The following is a 20,937-nucleotide window of genomic DNA, read 5'->3' as shown; positions in this document are numbered from 1 at the left end:
ATTGGAAAGGGTATGGCATTGAGGAGAGACAATGGGTACCTGGGAGACGCATGCATGCGAACGAATTAAGGGAAGAGTTTCATGCCTTACATCCAGAAAAGCCTGGAAGGAGCTGTCCGGAGTCCACTACTCGGGCGGGGGGGGGGGGGGGTACTGTCAGAATTCGCGGAAGAGCCGCCGCCAGGAGTCAGCGGCAGGCGGCTCTTTCCGCGCACGATGGGGCTAAGCACGGGGAGGCAGCCGCCTGCACTCAGTCTGAGGCGGCTGTCCCCGTGCAGGGCATGGCGGAGCGCGGAATAACCGCCGCGTCGGACGCGGCAGTTAGCGCGCATGTCCCCGCTGCGGAGACACCGCAGAGCGGGGCTGCTGTGGCTGGGACTCGTAGTCCCTTCAGGTTCAGCAGGACGTGCGTGCGCGCGGAAAGACAGGATACATATAGCAGCCAGAAGTGAGTCAGCTGACCAGGCTGGTCATCTGACTCTGGCTACACTCCTCATTGGTCCAGCACTTAGGGAGGTGCTGAGAAGTTGGTTGTGTATATATACTGCTAGCTGGTCATTTCTCTGGTGTCTGGCATTGCGATCACATATGCATACCTCCCAACATTTTGAGATGAGAAAGAGGGACACTTAAGCCACGCCCCTGCCACACCCCTTATCACGCCCCCGTCACACCCCTAGTCACGCATACCATAAAGATTTCCTAAGAAAAATATGTGGTTTTATAATTCAAACCACACTGGTCCTTTCTATCCTGGTTCATTTTCCTTCATATTAACAATTTAAAATTAGTAATATATCAATTTAAAGTATCTCCACAGTATATGTAGCCAGGTGTATAGGTGTCCCCAGTAGATGTAGCCAGGTGTATAGGTGCCCCCAGTATATGCAGCCAGGTGTATAGGTGCCCCCAGTATATGCAGCCAGGTGTATAGGTGCCCCCAGTATATGTAGCCAGGTGTATAGGTGTCCCCAGTATAGCCAGGTGTATAGGTCTCCCCAGTATATGCAGCCAGGTGTATAGGTGCCCCCAGTATATGCAGCCAGGTGTATAGGTGCCCCCAGTATATGTAGCCAGGTGTATAGGTGTCCCCAGTATAGCCAGGTGTATAGGTGCCCCCAGGAAGGGAGGCAGCCAGTGAAAGGGAGCTGTTGGCAAAGCGGCGGAGAAGGGGGGAAGTCTCCCCCCCCTTAACTCACCTTGGTGCTCCCTTTCCTGGCTCTCCCTTCCGGATCAATGTGTCCCCTCCGATGGCTCAGCTGCAGAGTGATAGCGGGCGGAGAGGACTTACCGATGTCCTTCCAGCCGGCAGAGGGAGCTGTGATCTGTGCGCCGCTAGTCTGGTCTTGAGTAGACCAGACTTGCGGCGCACCGATCACAGCTCTCTCCGGCGGCTGCGTAACAGCGGTAAGTCCTCCCCGCCCGCTGTCAGCCGCTGCGCCATCAGAGGGGACACATTAATCTGGAAGGGAGAGCCAGGAAAGGGAGCACCAAGGTGAGGGAAGGGGGGGGAGACTTCCCCCCTTCTCCGCCGCTTTGCCACCAGCTCCCTTTCACTGGCTGCCTCCCTTCCTGCGCAAACAGTCCGCCCCTGCGTCTGACCCCCCAGCCAGCCGGGACACTGGGGGGTCATAGCGGGATAGCCCTCACAAATCGTGCCAGTCCCGACGAAAACGGGACGGTTGGGGACCCTGCATATGTGGGAGCACCCAGATCCGTAGTCAGATCCGCAAGTGTGCCGGGACCAGCTGGAGCTGTAATCCTACACTTAGCTAGATTCTGTTGATAACTTAAAGTACTAGTTTGATTGTGATTATCTGTTATGACCCTTTGCCTGCCTGACTATCCCCCTGAAATCTGATCTTGTACCTCGATATTTCTGATATTCTGTTGCCGAACCCCGGCTCATTCTTAGACCCTGCTTCTGCCTCCTGATCTTGTACCTCGATATATCTGATTCTCTGTTGCCGAACCCTGCCTGTACTTAGACTCCGCCTTTGCCTCCTGATCTTGTACTTTATCTGTCCGTGTGTGTACGACCTGGCTTGTCCGACCTCGAGAACCGACCTTGCTGTTAGAGGCGGTTCCTCGCTCTGTTAGTGACACTTCCTCCTAGGGTTACTTTCAGACTTTCCTTCCTACTGTCAGCCCGACTCCTCCCGTCTTGGAGAGCTCAGGTCTGTGGAAGGAATCCGTGCAGTACTCCTGACTGCACTGAGGCCTTGTCCTCAAAGTGTTACTGTTACACCAAACACTACACTCTACTCAGGTGAACAGAGGTTAGCTGGTATATCGGATTATCGGTGATACTGAAGATCACTTATAATCTGGTATACATCTGTATTCCCAGTGATACTGCAGATCACCGGTAATCAGGTCCTCTCTGTGCTTCACCGATCGTTACACATATCTCTTCCAGAAGTTAATAAAGAGCTAGCTTATTTTTCTTTTTTACTCTCAATTCAAGTTTATTAGAACATCAAGAAAGGAGAACAAAAATGTACAACAGTAACAGTCCACAGTTGGATCTTATACACAGTGAATAGTGAAAGGAGTGGTTGCTATTTAAGTTCAGGCTACAGCCTCGTCAGATATCAGATGCTTTAGACTACTTAAGTTCCTGGCGCCAGGACATAAAATGGTTAACAAAAGACCCACACACACACAGAAGTTGTGAGCCCAAATTGTGCTGTTGTAAGGAAACGCGGAAATGCCGCCGTCTCTCAAGGTGAGGCGGCTGTTTCCGCGTCCAGCATGGCGTCACAACGCGGAAAAAACGCTGCATGCCGCATAGGTAGGGATGAGCGTAATGAACTAATTACGAATTTCCGAAATTTCGCGAAATTACTACAATTACGATTTTAGCAGTAATCGAAATTTCGTAATTTTTGCAAATTACGCAAATTTTCGTAATTACGATATTTAGTATTTTAAAGTTTGCAAAGGTTTGTAGATGCCTAAAATGAATAACCAACCTCCTCCTCCTCCTCCTCTCTCTCTCTCTCTCTCTCTCTCTCTCTCTCTCTCTCTCTCTCTCTCTCTCTCTCTCTCCAGAGATCTGTAGTATTTCAAAACCATACTCACATTCATGACATGTCCAGGGATCAAACCCAGGCCAACCACATGGAAGACAGCTATGCTCACCACCATACCACCAAACACACACTAAATAGACTGCTAACCTAAATCTTACTTGTAGACAGTCATATGAGACACATGCTGGGTGCAGGGCTTTGTGATTGGACCATGGACCATGCGATAGAGTGAGGTGCAAAAATGAAATCATGCCTAGCAGAGGATGGTTTCACAATGCTAAATGCTAGGCTGGCTGTGGTGCAATTGGTTAGTGTGTCTGGCTGGTAACAGCAAGGTTACAGGTTCGATTCCATCCAGGCATGTCTTTTCCTTTTGCGTTCAACAGTTGTCCAAACAGAGCCAACAGAGCCCCAGATAGCCATGTAGAGTTAGGTCACAACTAGCCTGGCTGTGGTGTAATTGGTTAGTGTGTCTGGCTGGTAACAGCAAGGTTACAGGTTCGATTCCATCCAGGCATGTCTTTTCCTTTTGCGTTCAACAGTTGTCCAAACAGAGCCAACAGAGCCCCAGATAGCCATGTAGAGTTAGGTCACAGCTAGCCTGGCTGTGGTGCAATTGGTTAGTGTGTCTGGCTGGTAACAGCAAGGTTACAGGTTCGATTCCATCCAGGCATGTCTTTTCCTTTTGCGTTCAACAGTTGTCCAAACAGAGCCAACAGAGCCCCAGATAGCCATGTAGAGTTAGGTCACAGCTATCCTGGCTGTGGTGCAATTGGTTAGTGTGTCTGGCTGGTAACAGCAAGGTTACAGGTTCGATTCCATCCAGGCATGTCTTTTCCTTTTGCGTGCGCGCGCTGCGCCATTGAACCCCATGGGGTATTTTGCGTGCGTAAAACTTTACGCATGCAAAACTTTGTGCTCGGTGTTTGGACAACTGTTGAACTCAAAAGGAAAAGACATGCCTGGATGGAATCGAACCTGTAACCTTGCTGTTACCAGCCAGACACACTAACCAATTGCACCACAGCCAGCCTAGCATTTAGCATTGTGAAACCATCCTCTGCTAGGCATGATTTCATTTTTGCACCTCACTCTATCGCATGGTCCATGGTCCAATCACAAAGCCCTGCACCCAGCATGTGTCTCATATGACTGTCTACAAGTAAGATTTAGGTTAGCAGTCTATTTAGTGTGTGTTTGGTGGTATGGTGGTGAGCATAGCTGTCTTCCATGTGGTTGGCCTGGGTTTGATCCCTGGACATGTCATGAATGTGAGTATGGTTTTGAAATACTACAGATCTCTGGAGAGAGGGAGAGAGAGAGAGAGCGAGAGAGAGAGAGAGCGAGAGAGAGAGCGAGAGCGAGAGAGAGAGAGAGAGAGAGAGAGAGAGGGAGGAGGAGGAGGAGGAGGAGGAGCTGGAGCTGGCTGTGCTATTCATTTTAGGCTTCTAGAGGGATAGAAACCCTTACAAACCTGAAAAAGTAAAATTTCGGTTGGAGACACGAAATTCGTCATTACGGGAGTGAAATTTCGATTACGAAATTGTAAATTACGATTTGAAAATTAATTATGAAATTATGAATTTGGGTCGTAATGTTAAATTTCGCATTCGTAATAAAAGCAGTTCAAAATTTCGGCTCATCTCTACGCATAGGCAGTGCGGCGGAATCCGCATCAGAGGCGGCCCCCGCACTAGATACATTGCATGACAGTACTGGTGTGGCTGGGACTGATAGTCCACCAAGATTCAGACTTACACGCGCGCGAGCAGAGAGGCAGAGTTTAAATAGCAGTTAGAAGGGTGTCGGCTGACCAGCTGGGTCAGCTGACAAATTCCACTGCTCTCATTGGACCAGCAATTAGGGAGGTCCTGGAAAGGTCCTAGAGTATATATACTGCTGGTTGTTCACTTGCTCTTTGTCTGGCGTGCGATCACATATGTGGGAGCACCCAGATCCGTAGTCAGATCCTTAAGTGTGCCGGGACCAGCTGGAGCTGTAATCCTACACTTAGCTAGATTATTGATAGCTAAAGTACTAGTTTGATTGTGATTATCTGTTATGACTTTTGCCTGCCTCGACTATCCTCCTGAACTCTGACCTTGTACCTCGATATTTCTGATACTCTGTTGCCGAACCTCGGCTCGTTCCAAGACTCTGTTTCTGCCTCCTGATTTTGTACCCCGATATATCTGATACCCCGTTGCCGAACCCTGCCTGTACTTTGACTCCGCCTTTGCCTACTGTATTTGTACTTTATCTGTCCGTGTGTGTACGACCTGGCTTGTCTGACCTCGAGAACCGACCTCACGATTGGAGGCGGTTCCCAGTCCTGTTAGTGACACTTCTTCCTGAGTGTCACTCTCGGACTTTCCTTCCTACTGTCAGTCTGACTCCTCCCGTCTTGGAGAGCTCAGGTCTGCGGAAGGAATCCGTGCAGTTCTCCTTGCTGCACTGAGGCCTAGGCCTCCTAGTGTTACTGTTACACCAAAACACTACACTCTACTCAGGCGAACAGAGGTTAGTTTGTATATCGGATTATCGGTGAGACTGCAGATCACTTATAATCTGGTATATATCTGTATTTCCGGCGATACTGCAGATCACCGGTAATCAGATACTCTCTGCGCCCACCGATCGTTACAGAACGCCAGACCACAAAAACGATGGAATCACGCACTGATCCTCTGACTGTGCTTGCCACTTCGGTGGATAACATTCATCAAGCACTGGGCCAGCACAAAGCCTTAATTGATGCCTTATCAGGCTCTGTGAAAACCCTACAGACGTCAGTTGATTCAGTGCGATCCCCTCCTAGTGATGACATACGTATGCCTGTACCTGATAAGTTTTCCGGCCACAAATCTGACTTCCGGAATTTCAGGAGTAGAGTGTTGTCATATTTCGAGTTGAGACCCCGATCCTCGGGGACTGAGGCCCAACGGGTCATCTTCATTAAAACCCTGCTGACTGGCGACTCCCAGTCCTGGGCATATAACCTGCCTTCTACCGATACAGCTCTAACCTCGGTAGAGGAATTCTTTAAGGCTATGGCCGTAATTTACGACGACCCTGACCTTGCTGCATCCTCTGAGCGGAAGCTCAAACTTTTGCGGCAAGGCAGAGGTTCGGTTGAGGATTATGCGGCAGAATTCCGCAGGTGGTCAGTCACTACTAGATTTGACAACTTTGCCTTAATGGATTACTTCTTGTCTGGGTTGTCAGAGGAGGTCTCCGACTTAATGTTAACCGTGCCTGAGCCCAAGACGGTTGATGAGGCCATATCATCGGCCATTCGAGTGGATCGCAGGTTGCGCCACCAGAGGCAGGCTAGGGGCAGTCACCGTGTCAGGGTGACATCGTACGCGGCACCATCCGCTACACCCCTAGTGACACCTTCTCCGCCTGTCTCACCCTCCCCGGCCTTGCCGCCGCCCGAACCAGATTGGTCGGTCAAGGCTGACCCAGGTGGAACGAAGGCGGAGAATGACAGAACAGCTGTGCCTGTATTGTGCAGCAGCAGGGCATAGAGTGCGAAACTGCCCTAACAAGTCGGGAAACGAGTTTGCCTAGGAGTAGTGGGGGGTGACACCCTGGGCACGCAAATTGCACCCCTTAAAGAGAAGAAATTACTTCTCCCTTGTACGGTTACATGGGAGGATAAATCTGTATCCACTGAAGCCTTTATTGATTCTGGCTCAGCGGCGAATTTTATGAACTTCGAATTTGCTCAGGAGTTGGGCCTCCCACTCACTCCTGTGAGACCCCCCATTCAGGTTACGGCAGTGGACGATTCCCCTCTGCAACGGAATCGTGCCCTGTCACAGACTCCGATGGTGAGACTTACCATAGGGGTTCTGCATGGGGAAGAATTACAATTTTTTGTGCTGCACATGTCAACCTCCACTATTATCTTAGGCATGCCGTGGTTGCAAGTCCATTCACCGCACATCGACTGGGCCACGGGTCAGTTAACCTCCTGGTCTCCCCATTGTTTTCATCAGTGTTTGGGGAAGCTAACATTGGGGCAAACCAGAATTCAGGTGGAAGGGGTACCAGACCAGTATGCTGAATATTCTGATGTTTTCTGCCCTAAAGCTGCAGATAAATTGCCTCCACATCGCCCTTTCGACTGTCCCATTGATCTCCGTTCTGGTTGTGTACCCCCCCGGGGTCGTTTGTACAATTTGTCGGGGCCCGAAAAATTGGCGATGCAGGAGTACATTAGGGAGAATCTGGCCAAAGGCTTTATTCGGCCGTCCCGGTCGCCTGCTGGGGCGGGCTTCTTCTTTGTAAAAAAGAAAGACGGAGGTCTGCGGCCTTGCATTGACTACCGCGGTCTCAACAAGATTACAGTAAAGAATCGCTATCCGCTACCCTTGATAGACAATCTTTTTACACAAATCACTGGCGCCCAGATCTTTTCTAAGCTGGATTTGCGAGGTGCGTACAACCTGGTACGCATAAGAAAGGGCGATGAATGGAAGACGGCCTTTAATACACCAGACGGGCATTATGAGTACCTGGTAATGCCCTTCGGGTTATGTAATGCCCCGGCCGTCTTCCAGGAACTCATCAACGAGATCTTCAGAGAGGTGTTGGGAAGATTTGTTCTAGTTTATCTAGACGATATTCTTATCTTCTCCAACAGTCTCTCTGAACATAGGACCCATGTGAGGTTCGTTTTGAACAGACTAAGGCAGAATCTATTGTATGCTAAGTTAGAAAAATGTATCTTCGAGGTAACATCTGTCGCTTTCCTGGGGTACATAATCTCTACTACAGGCCTGTCCATGGATCCGGCCAAGGTCTCCGCTGTGTTAGAATGGCCTCAGCCGGTAGGCTTGAAATCGCTTCAGCGGTTTCTTGGCTTCGCCAACTATTATAGGAGGTTCATAAAGGGGTACTCTACGGTGATTTCTCCACTTACCAGTCTCACCAAGAAGGGTGCAGATACCACTCACTGGTCTCCCGAGGCGTTACAGGCTTTTGCCACCCTGAAGGGCTTATTTTGTTCTGCACCCATCCTCAGGCATGTGGATACGTCTTTTCCTTTTATTGTTGAGGTGGATGCCTCAGAGGTCGGGGTGGGGGCTGTGCTGTCTCAGCGATCTGGCTTGCAGGGTAGATTGCACCCGTGTGCCTACTTCTCCCGTAGATTCTCCCCTGCGGAAAGGAACTACGATATTGGCAACAGAGAGCTCTTAGCCATTAAGTTAGCCTTCGAGGAATGGCGACACTGGTTAGAGGGAGCGGAGCATACGGTCACGGTTTACACTGACCATAAAAATCTAGAATACATCGAGGGAGCTAAGAGGTTGAGCCCTCGCCAGGCTCGTTGGTCATTATTTTTTTCTCGATTCTCTTTCATTTTTACGTATACACCGCGTAGCAAGAACACTAAGGCGGATGCCTTGTCCAGGTGCTTTGAGTCAGAGACAGCACAGCCCTCCATTCCAGAGACTATTGTTCCCCAGAGGTTGGTACTGGCCGCAACAGAGACTTGGGAGGATTGGAAGGGGACTTTAATTCCCTTCCAACAAGACATCCCAGAAGGAAAACCCGCAGGGGTGCTGTTCATTCCGCTACCGTTCCGTCTCCAGGTTCTAGAGATGTTCCATACGCATAAAAATGCTGGGCATCCTGGAGCATCTAGAACACAGGATCTGGTAGCTAGATGTGCTTGGTGGCCTTCCTTGGCAGCTGATTGCAAGGAATTCGTGAGGGAATGTGCGGTTTGTGCTAAGAGTAAACCCTCCCGGCTGGCACCTGTGGGTACCTTGCAGCCTTTACCCACCCCGAGTGAGCCATGGACCCATTTGTCCATGGATTTTGTAGGTGAACTTCCCAAGTCAGAAGGCATGTCGGTCATTTGGGTGGTAGTCGACCGCTTCAGTAAAATGGCCCATTTCGTGCCCTTGAAAGGACTTCCCTCGGCCCAGGAATTGGCTGACCTGTTTATCACACATGTGTTCCGGCTGCACGGCATTCCGGAAAACATAGTGTCGGATCGGGGAGTCCAGTTCATTTCTAAATTCTGGAGGGCATTCTGCCAACAAATGGGCATGAAGTTGTCATTTTCATCGGGCTACCACCCACAGACCAATGGGCAAACGGAGAGAATCAACCAGTCTTTGGAGCAATTCTTGAGGTGCTATGTTGCAGAAACACAGAACGACTGGGTCAAATTTCTGCCTTTCGCGGAGTTCGCACAAAACAATTTAAAAAGCTCCTCCACCGGATTCTCTCCGTTCCAGGTGGTGTCTGGAAGATTGCCCAAGTTCTCACCATTGCCAGTGGCCTCCTCTCCGTTTCCAGCTTTGGAAGCCTGGCAGAGATCTTTTAAAGATATTTGGCGCACGGTGAGAGATAATTTACGAAAAGCTTTTGTTAATCAAAAGGGTCAAGCTGATAAGAGACGTTCAGTAGAGTGGAGCTTCCAACCTGGAGACTTGGTTTGGGTGTCTACACGTCATTTGGCTCTGAAACAACCTTCTGACAAACTTGGTCCCAGGTTCGTGGGCCCATTCCCTGTGACTAGGAAGATCAACGATGTCACATATACCGTTGATCTTCCCACCAGCATGCGGGGAGTGAGGTCTTTCCATGTATCACTTCTCAAACCCGCAGTCCAGCTGGGTCCCACTCCTCCTCCTCCTGTCTTAGTCAATGCCCAACCCGAGTATGAGGTGGAAAAAATCATAGATTCACGTACTGTACAGAACTCGGTGCAGTATCTCGTACATTGGAAGGGGTACGGCATTGAGGAGAGGCAATGGGTACCTGGGAACCGCATGCATGCGGATGAGTTAGTGAGGGAATTTCATACGGTACATCCAGAAAAGCCTGGAAGGAGTTGTCCGGAGTCCACTCCTCGGGGGGGGGGGGGTACTGTAACGAAACGCGGAAATGCCGCCGTCTCTCAAGGTGAGGCGGCTGTTTCCGCATCCAGCATGGCGTCACAACGCGGAAAAAACGCTGCATGCCGCATAGGCAGTGCGGCGGAATCCGCATTGGGAACGGCGGAATCCGCATCAGAGGCGGCCCCCGCACTAGATACATTGCATGACAGTACTGGTGTGGCTGGGACTGATAGTCCACCAAGATTCAGACTTACACGCGCGCGAGCAGAGAGGCAGAGTTTAAATAGCAGTTAGAAGGGTGTCGGCTGACCAGCTGGGTCAGCTGACAAATTCCACTGCTCTCATTGGACCAGCAATTAGGGAGGTCCTGGAAAGGTCCTAGAGTATATATACTGCTGGTTGTTCACTTGCTCTTTGTCTGGCGTGCGATCACATATGTGGGAGCACCCAGATCCGTAGTCAGATCCTTAAGTGTGCCGGGACCAGCTGGAGCTGTAATCCTACTAGGGATGCTCATTCGGATTCCACGGAAATGCAATTTCCGGAATTCCGATCGGAAATTGCATTTCCGCATCGGAATGCGGAAATCGGTAATGCAAGTGTGTTAGGCAGATTTCCGCCGGAAATCGCGGAAATTTCTGCCGGAAATCGCGGAAATTCCGCCCGACTTTAACATCGATTTTCTCAAAAACTATAAGGTCTTTTTGAAAACTTTTTTCTGCATCTTGTTCAGGAGATTCTGATTAATAAACCCTGAAAATTTGGTGTTTCTAGGACTTAAGGGGGCTTTGCTATTAACCGCTAAAGTCGGCGGATTTTTACTGTAATGTAAATGCAGAAAATAGGCAGATGCGGATTTTCTGCATTTTACATTACAGTAAAAATCCGCCGACTTTAGCGGTTAATAGCAAAGCCCGCGTAAGTCCTAGAAACACCAAATTTTTAGGGTTTATTAAGCAGAATCTCCTGAACAAGATGCAAAAAAAAGTTTTCAAAAAGACCTTATAGTTTTTGAGAAAATCGATGTTAAAGTCGGGCGGAATTTCCGCGATTTCCGGCGGAAATTCCGCATTGGAATGCGGAAATTGGTAGCGGAAAGCGGAATCGGTATTTGGCAATGGCGGAATGCGGATTTACCACGGAATCGGAAATTAGCATTTCCGACCATCCCTAAATCCTACACTTAGCTAGATTATTGATAGCTAAAGTACTAGTTTGATTGTGATTATCTGTTATGACTTTTGCCTGCCTCGACTATCCTCCTGAACTCTGACCTTGTACCTCGATATTTCTGATACTCTGTTGCCGAACCTCGGCTCGTTCCTAGACTCTGTTTCTGCCTCCTGATTTTGTACCCCGATATATCTGATACCCCGTTGCCGAACCCTGCCTGTACTTTGACTCCGCCTTTGCCTACTGTATTTGTACTTTATCTGTCCGTGTGTGTACGACCTGGCTTGTCTGACCTCGAGAACCGACCTCACGATTGGAGGCGGTTCCCAGTCCTGTTAGTGACACTTCTTCCTGAGTGTCACTCTCGGACTTTCCTTCCTACTGTCAGTCTGACTCCTCCCGTCTTGGAGAGCTCAGGTCTGCGGAAGGAATCCGTGCAGTTCTCCTTGCTGCACTGAGGCCTAGGCCTCCTAGTGTTACTGTTACACCAAAACACTACACTCTACTCAGGCGAACAGAGGTTAGTTTGTATATCGGATTATCGGTGAGACTGCAGATCACTTATAATCTGGTATATATCTGTATTTCCGGCGATACTGCAGATCACCGGTAATCAGATACTCTCTGCGCCCACCGATCGTTACAGCTGTATTATGAGTTCCATATTTTCCTTATATGCTACTGAATACAGGGTTTGCTCATGCGCAGTATATCACCATACATCACCATATTTACAGAAAGTCATGTGATTTACAAGAAATAACACAGTTCAATGATCACGGGGAATATATGTTATTCATGACCATACAGGTGCTTACCCAGGGACACTCAGGGGATTTGCCCAGAGAGAATTTGACTATTCTGGGTTTCATACAGCCAGCTCTTCCTGCACAGATGTGAGAGATGTATGGGCTGGTTGTTCTGACACTCTAATATCACACTTATCACACTGATCAGATACATGTATACTTGTATATGAAATTGATCTATATACCAATATATATATACATATATATATACATATATACCTACATATCCTTTCAAATAGCTGTGGTAGCAGATAAGTTTATAGTGTAGACATATGTGGACGAAGTAACAGCAAAGGGTGTTTCCGCTTAGTCAGATTATAACAATGACAGGTAAACGAAAGTATGGGTAGATGAGTGATATTCTTGGTGTGAATGCCATAAGAGAGGAATATTAGAAGGTGAGAAAATGTTAAGTAGAGTTGAGTGAGTGAATGAATGAATGAATGAGTGAGTAAGTGAGTTAATAAGTGTTAAGGTTAGTATATAAATTTGTCAAAACATCTAAGTAAACGAAATTTAGTATACAGGTGTGGTCTGTGTATCCAGAGGGATGTGTAGAAGGTTCAATATATCTGAGAAAAACGTACAAAGTCCTAGAGATATTATCATGGTTTCATGTACTTTGCCATGTGCCGTCCATAATGTGAGCTAAGCCATCGTTTCCAAATGTCCAGGAAGTGTGTAGGATCTTCTTCTTTCTGAGAGTCAGTGAAATTCTCATTGAGGCAAATGTTGTTTATTCTTTGTATAACTTTGTCCCATGAGAGTGATTTGGAGAGCCACGCTTGAGCTATTTGGATTCTCATGGCGGTGGCCATTTTGACCACTAGAAGGTTTTCCTTATATGAGAGTGCTGTTAGATTAACATTAAGTAAAGCATTAAGAGGTGAAGGAAACAGTTGTCTATGAAAGAGATCTGAGCATGTATTATACATATGTGTAATACACGAGGCAGCTGTGGAAAACAGCACCACCGCCGCAGCTGCCTCCATGCGACCTTCCGCCCGTCCGGTGTCTAGGACGCCGAGGACGGAACATTCTCTTGTGCAGGGGGTCGCCGTCTCGCGCGGGCGCGCGGACAGACGGGACCTTTATGCGGGGAGGAAGCCCATCAGCTGAACTGCTGGTCGGCTGACATCAGAGGAGCCTCACGGCGCCCAGGATTGGCTGATGGAGGGGGGCGTGCCAGTGAGGTCTCCCCTGCTTCTTAAGCCTCCGGGCTTCATTCACATGCTGTCTGTTGTCGTGAATACTTGCGTGTTAGCGCTCAGACCTTAGACTAGATCCCAGGTGTTGATGCTAAGGATTTCACACCTAGTCTAGGATATTACTATATTGTTACTGTTTATTTGTTAGACTAGTTCCGAGGTGTTGATGCCAAGGACTTCACACCTAGACTAGGATATTGCTTATTATATTGATCTCCTGTGTATGACTATTGGCTATTACTCTGACTCTAATCCTGCTTTCTGATCTTGTACTTTTGCCTATCTGCCTTCTAGTTGCTGAACCCTGCCGGAATACCGATTACTCTCTTGTCTCACGATTCTGTATCGATACGTACCTTCCTGTTGCTGAACCTCTGCCTGATTACCGTTTACTCTCTTGTCTCATGATTCTGTACCAATACTGACCTCTCTTTTGCCGAAACTTGCCTGTCAGACTACTCTACTCTTCAGTGGGCCCTCGCCACTGGTGAGGTGCTAGCTTCACCAGCGCCTCTGGTGAAGTTATTCTTTAGTGCAGTCCTGGTTGTGCCTCTTAGACTGCAGTACAGCCTGACTCATCCGCTCCTAGAGTGATCACTCGGCTGCAGTACAGCCTGACTCACCCGTTTCCAGGCAATCACTAGTGCAGTATTGGTTGTATCTCATAGGTTGCAGTACAGTCTGACTCACCCGCTCCACGGGTGATCATTTGACTGCAGTACCTCCTGAATCTCCCGCTCCACGGGAGATTCGGCCTCTTCGGTATTGATTTCTCCAGCTTGCTGGAGCTTGTACTCCAGTCAGTGCCCACTCAGTGTACTAATAGTACCTCACCAGCCTCTCTGGTGAGGTCTCATTAAACTATTAAAGTTACTGTTGCACCAAACACTACACACTCAGCTCCTTGTCTGCTATACTGGTATTATTGGTGATTCTGCAGATCACCCATAATCAGGTATAGCGTCTGTATTATTGGTGATTCTGCAGATCACCACATAATCAGACATCTGAGCTGCGACACAAAACCGTTACAATATGATTCCAAAAGGTTGCTATGGTTGGGCATGTCCACCATGTGTGGTAAAAGTCACCTATAGTGTTGCAGCCTCTGAAACAATTAGGGGAACCTTTTTATTACATTTATGTGATGTAGAGGGGGTTATATATGAACGTAGCATGACTTTGATTGAGGTTTCTGTAAGGCTAACACTCTTTGAGCATCTAGTTGTATTTTTCCAAATCTGATTCCATAAGTTTTGAGGTATTTCCATACCCAGATCTCTTTCCCATAAACTCTGATACCTAAGTTTAACAGACACGGGGCTTGATTCACAAAGCGGTGCTAACCTACTTAGCACGTGTAAAGTCTTTAGACGCGCTAACCAGGGTGCTGAGTAGGTTAGCACCGGATTTCTCAATCAGATCGTGCGCTAACTTTGCGCGCGCAAAGTTTTATGCGCGCAAAGTTTTACGCGCGCTAAGTCCCATAGGCTTTAATGGGCACTTCGCGCGGAGCGCCCTGTGCTCTGTGCAGTACGCGCGTAAAGTTTTACGCGCATAAAGTTTTGCGCGCGTAAAGTTTTATGCGCGAAAAGCTTGTTTAGACGTGCTAAGGGGGTTTTCACAGGCGTGCTAACAGTTAGCACCGCTTTGTGAATCAAGCCCACTGTGTGGTTGGTTAGTAGGTTGTAGATATAGGAGATTGGACTTTAAATTCTTTTGCGTTTTTGGAGATCTAGTTCTAGTGGGGTGGTGAGAATATTGTCCTCTTGGGGCCACCATGATTTAGCAAGCTAGCTTCTTTTTCTAAGGTATCCTACTATAAGCTAACAGAATGTAAAACTACCATTCTCTCCCTAACACTCCCCCCCCCCCCTCCTCTTTCCCAGATATTCACAATATGCAAAGGACATTTTTATTTCTCTATAAGATACCTGGTAGTCCAAATAACACCCAATTACCACTCCCTTTACTAAGTGGCCTATTTACCTTGGTGGTTTAAACTCCACAGTCTGCTACAACCTATGATTAAACAAGAATTACCTACCTACAAGGTGGCTTCCATAAATCTCAATCTCCATTTAAAGTTTGCCTGGATCTTCAGCAGATCGTGGGTTCCAGCCAATAGCAGAGATCAGCCAGACATCATGGTGGGATGACCGGACTTTTTTCTAAGTGGAGGCAAGCTGCTATTTATTTATGTTTCCAAGAATGAGGTTGGATTGTCACCGACACTATAGTTGCCCACCCAGAAAAGCTAAACACAAATGGAATAATCACACAAAGAGAACTTTTTATTTACAGTGACTTTTATTTGCGTTCTGGACAAGGCTGCGGAAGAGCTGCGTCTGGTGAGTCTGTAGAATTTTCCATATGAGCTTGTGGTCCCACCTGTAAGACACACATACACACATGAACAGGTGGTACACCCGGAGTTAGATGTCTCAATGATTGGGGTTAGTGGCTTCATTCCTGTGGTATGACCTATGGGAGGGATCATGGAACATTCTTAGAAAGGACAAAACCATTGTATACACACATTCAGAGTTTTTGTAATTGAGCGATGTGTGTGGGCTGCACCTATCAGGGAAGTGTCTGTGTGGGCTGCACCTATCAGGGAAGTGTCTGTGTGGGCTGCATCTATCAGGGAAGTGTCTGTGTGGGCTGCACCTATCAGGGAAGTGTATTTGTGGGCTGCACCTATTGGTGATGTGTCTGTGTGAGCTGCTCCTATTACGTAAGCATCTGTGTGTGGGCTGCACCTATCAGGGAAGCGTCTTTTTGTGGGCTGCACAGCTTACACCTATCACGGAAGACTCTGTGTGGGCTGCATCTATCAGGGAAGTGTCTGTGTGGGCTGCACCGATCAGAGAAGACTCTGTGTGGGCTGCATCTATCAGGGAAGACTCTGTGTGGGCTGCACCTATCAGAGATGTGTCTGTGTGGGCTGCATCTATCAGGGAAGACTCTGTGTGGGCTGCATCTATCAGGGAAGACTCTGTGTGGGCTGCACCTATCAGAGATGTGTCTGTGTGGGCTGCACCTATCAGGGATGTGTCTGTGTGGGCTGCACCTATCAGGGATGTGTCTGTGTGGGCTGCACCTATCAGGGATGTGTGTGTGTGGGCTGCACCTATCAGGGATGTGTGTGTGTGGGCTGCACCTATCAGGGATGTGTGTGTGTGGGCTGCACCTATCAGGGATGTGTGTGTGTGGGGGCTGCACCTATCAGGGATGTGTGTGTGTGGGGGCTGCACCTATCAGGGATGTGTGTGTGTGGGCTGCACCTATCAGGGATTTGTCTGTGTGGGCTGCACCTATCAGGGGTGTGTCTGTGTGGGCTGCACCTATCAGGGATATGTGTGTGTGGGCTGCACCTATCAGGGATGTGTCTGTATGTGTGGGCTGCACCTATCAGGGATGTGTCTGTGTGTGTGGGCTGCACCTATCAGGGATGTGTGTGTGTGGGCTGCACCTATCAGGGATATGTGTGTGTGGGCTGCACCTATCAGGGATGTGTCTGTGTGTGTGGGCTGCACCTATCAGGGATGTGTGTGTGTGGGCTGCACCTATCAGGGATATGTGTGTGTGGGCTGCACCTATCAGGGATGTGTCTTTGTGGGCTGCACCTATCAGGGATGTGTCTGTGTGTGGGCTGCACCTATCAGGGATGTGTGTGTGTGAGCTGCACCTATCAGGGATATGTGTGTGTGGGCTGCACCTATCAGGGATGTGTCTGTGTGTGTGGGCTGCACTTATCAGGGATGTGTGTGTGTGGGCTGCACCTATCAGGGATATGTGTGTGTGGGCTGCACCTATCAGGGATGTGTCTTTGTGGGCTGCACCTATCAGGGATGTGTCTGTGTGTGTGGGCTGCACCTATCAGGGATTTGTCTGTGTGGGCTGCACCTATCAGGGGTGTGTCTGTGTGGGCTGCACCTATCAGGGATATGTGTGTGTGGGCTGCACCTATCAGGGATGTGTCTGTGTGGGCTGCACCTATCAGGGATGTGTCTTTGTGGGCTGCACCTATCAGGGATGTGTCTGTGTGTGTGGGCTGCACCTATCAGGGATGTGTCTTTGTGGGCTGCACCTATCAGGGATGTGTCTGTGTGGGCTGCACCTATCAGAGAAGACTCTGTGTGGGCTGCACCTATCAGGGATGTGTCTGTGTGGGCTGCACCTATCAGGGAAGCCTTTGTGTGGGATGCACCTATCAGGGATGTGTGTGTGTGGGCTGCACCTATCAGGGATGTGTCTGTGTGGGCTGCACCTATCAGGGAAGCCTCTGTGTGGGCTGCACCTATCAGGGAAGCCTCTGTGTGGGCTGCATCTATCACGGAAGACTCTGTGTGGGCTGCACCTATCAGGGATGTGTCTGTGTGGGCTGCACCTATCAGGGATGTGTCTGTATGGGCTGCACCTATCAGAGATGTGTCTGTATGGGCTGCACCAATCAGGGATGTGTCTGTGTGGGCTGCACCTATCAGGGAAGCCTCTGTATGGGCTGCACCTATCAGGGATGTGTCTGTGTGGGCTGCACCTATCAGGGAAGCCTCTGTATGGGCTGCACCTATCAGGGATGTGTCTGTGTGGGCTGCACCTATCAGGGATGTGTGTGTGTGGGCTGCACCTATCAGGGAAGCGTCTGTGTGGGCTGCATCTATCAGGGATGTGTCTGTGTGGGCTGCACCTATCAGGGAAGCCTCTGTATGGGCTGCACCTATCAGGGATGTGTCTGTGTGGGCTGCACCTATCAGGGAAGCCTCTGTATGGGCTGCACCTATCAGGGATGTGTCTGTGTGGGCTGCACCTATCGGGGATGTGTCTGTGTGGGCTGCACCTATCAGGGATGTGTGTGTGTGGGCTGCACCTATCAGGGAAGCGTCTGTGTGGGCTGCATCTATCAGGGAACACTCTGTGTGGGCTGCACCTATCAGGGATGTGTCTGTGTGGGCTGCATCTATCACGGAAGACTCTGTGTGGGCTGCACCTATCAGGGATGTGTCTGTATGGGCTGCACCTACCAGGGATGTGTCTGTGTGGGCTGCACCTATCAGGGATGTGTCTATGTGGGCTGCACCTACCAGGGATGTGTCTGTGTGGGCTGCACCTATCAGGGAAGCGTCTGTGTGGGCTGCACCTATCAGGGATGTGCCTGTGTGGGCTGCACCTATCAGGGATGTGTCTGTGTGGGCTGCACCTATCAGGGATGTGTGTGTGTGGGCTGCACCTATCAGGGAAGCGTCTGTGTGGGCTGCACCTATCAGGGATGTGTCTGTGTGGGCTGCACCTATCAGGGAACACTCTGTGTGGGCTGCACCTATCAGGGATGTGTCTGTGTGGGCTGCACCTATCAGGGAACACTCTGTGTGGGCTGCACCTATCAGGGATGTGTCTGTGTGGGCTGCACCTATCAGGGAACACTCTGTGTGGGCTGCACCTATCAGAGATGTGTCTGTGTGTGTGGGCTGCACCTATCAGGGAAGCCTCTGTGTGGGCTGCACCTATCAGGGATGTGTCTGTGTGTGGGCTGCACCTATCAGGGAAGCCTCTGTGTGGGCTGCACCTATCAGGGATATGTGTGTGTGGGCTGCACCTATCAGGGATGTGTCTGTGTGTGTGGGCTGCACCTATCAGGGATGTGTCTGTGTGGGCTGCACCTATCAGGGATGTGTCTATGTGGGCTGCACCTACCAGGGATGTGTCTGTGTGGGCTGCACCTATCAGGGAAGCGTCTGTGTGGGCTGCACCTATCAGGGATGTGCCTGTGTGGGCTGCACCTATCAGGGAAGCCTCTGTGTGGGCTGAACCTATCAGGGATATGTCTGTGTGGGCTGCACCTATCAGGGATGTGTCTGTGTGGGCTGCACCTATCAGGGATGTGTCTGTGTGGGCTGCACCTATCAGGGATGTGTTTGTGTGGGCTGCACCTACCAGGGATGTGTCTGTGTGGGCTGCACCTATCAGGGAAGCCTCTGTGTGGGCTGCACCTATCAGGGAACACTCTGTGTGGGTGGGGCGGGTGGGCAGCAGCAGTATTAGAAATGATGATATAACTTATTTGCCCGCACACCCAGTTATGCAGACACAGTTATATTTCACATAGAGGGGAGATTACCTCAGACAGCGATGCACTGTTTCCCGCATGGCGAATCGCAGCATTCCTGGTTGCGTGGGCACTCACGGTCGGAGTGACAGGTTGCTCGCGGGCGATGACTACACTCATTATTGGTAAACTTGGGGCACCGTGTGTTGGGGGACGGGGGATCTGAAACGCAAATAACTTCACATTGGACTGATTTCTCCACATCATAAATAAAAGGAGAGAAGAGAAGTCTGGCACAAAGTCAGCAACATCCAAGCAACACACAGCAGCGCAGTGTTGCTTGCGAATTTTCGCCAAAGCCATTTTCGCATCGAAAATCCCATTGTCGATTTTGCCGAATTTTCGCGAAAATAAGTACTATTTTCGCTTCAAAAGGCGAAATTTCGCATTAATATTTTGCATTAATTTTCGCCTAAAGTCCGTTTTTTTCGCGTTGAATATCTAAGCCCCCTTAAAAGCTAGAATCACCAAATTTGCAGGGTATATTAAAGAGATATGTGGGTACAAGAGGAAAAAGAAATTTTTCAAAAAGACCTTATAGTTTTTGAGAAAATCGATTTTAAAGTTTCAAAGGAAAAAAAGTATACATTTAAATGCAGTAAATGACAGTTACTTAAAGGGATACTGTTGGAGGGGGTCGGGGTATAATGAGTTGAAGTTACCCGGGGGTTCTAATGGTCCCCCACAGACATCCTGTGCCCACCAGCCACTCCCCAATGCTCCGGCCCCGCCTCTGGTTCACTTCTGGAATGTCAGACTTTAAAGTCTGAAAACCACTGCGCCTGCGTTGCCATGTCCTCACTCCCGCTGATGGTACCAGGAGCATACTGCGCAGGCCCAGTATGGTCTGTGCCTGCGCCATGCACTCCTGGGGACATCAGGGGAAGCGAGGACACGGCAACGCAGGCGCAGTGGTTTTCAGACTTTAAAGTCTGAAATTCCAGAAGTGAACCGGAGGCAGGGCCGGAGCATTGGGGAGTGGCTGCGCGGGCACAGGATGCCTGCGGGGGACCATTAGAAACCCCAGGTAACTTCAACTCATTTTCCCCCGACCCCCCTACAGTATCCCTTTAAGCAAACCTAGAGGTAGTGTAAAATTACTAATATCAAAAGAAAGGGCCAAGTGCAAACTGCCAAGTGCAAAGGGCCAAGTGCAAAGGGCCAAGTGCAAGGGCAAAGGGCCAAGTGCAAAGGGCCAAGGGTCAAGTGCAAAGGGCCAAGTGCAAAGGGCCAAGTGCAAGGGCAAAGGCCCAAGTGCAAAGGGCCAATTGCACGTGCAAAGGGCCAAGTGCAAAGGGCCAAGTGCAAAAGCAAAGTGCAAAGGCAAAGTGCAAAGGCAAAGGGCCAAGAGCCAAGGGCTCTTTGCACTTGGCCCTTTGCACTTGGCCCTTTTCATTTGACCCTTGGCCCTTTGCACTTGGCCGTTTGCATTTTGCACTTGGCACTTGTTCTTGGCACTTGGCCCTTTGCACTTGGCAGTTTGCACTTGGCACTTGGCCCTTTGCACTTGGCCGTTTGCACTTGGCACTTGTTCTTGGCACTTGGCCCTTTGCACTTGGCACTTGGCCCTTTGCACTTGGCAGTTTGCACTTGGCACTTGCTCTTGGCTCTTGGCCCTTTGCACTTGGCACTTGGCCCTTTGCACTTGGCAGTTTGCACTTGGCACTTGCTCTTGGCACTTGGCCCTTTGCACTTGGCACTCGGCCCTTTGCACTTGGCAGTTTGCACTTGGCAGTTTGC

General features: G+C 49.5%; 1 long non-coding RNA gene across 1 annotated transcript; it reads right to left on the bottom strand.

Moving 5' to 3' along the window:
* Positions 1-15,379: 15,379 nt before the first annotated feature.
* On the bottom strand, positions 15,380-19,480 carry LOC137543894 (uncharacterized). The gene is made up of 2 exons (XR_011025655.1): positions 19,210-19,480; positions 15,380-15,479 (listed from the first exon to the last, which is right to left on the bottom strand). It is a non-coding gene; the product is annotated as an uncharacterized lncRNA (long non-coding RNA).
* Positions 19,481-20,937: the final 1,457 nt, after the last annotated feature.

Source organism: Hyperolius riggenbachi, unplaced genomic scaffold (genome assembly GCF_040937935.1).
Source record: "Hyperolius riggenbachi isolate aHypRig1 unplaced genomic scaffold, aHypRig1.pri scaffold_327, whole genome shotgun sequence".
Lineage (NCBI taxonomy): Eukaryota > Metazoa > Chordata > Amphibia > Anura > Hyperoliidae > Hyperolius > Hyperolius riggenbachi.
The sequence above is the reverse complement of the archived record's forward strand: the minus strand, read 5'-3'. Positions and strand labels throughout refer to the sequence as shown.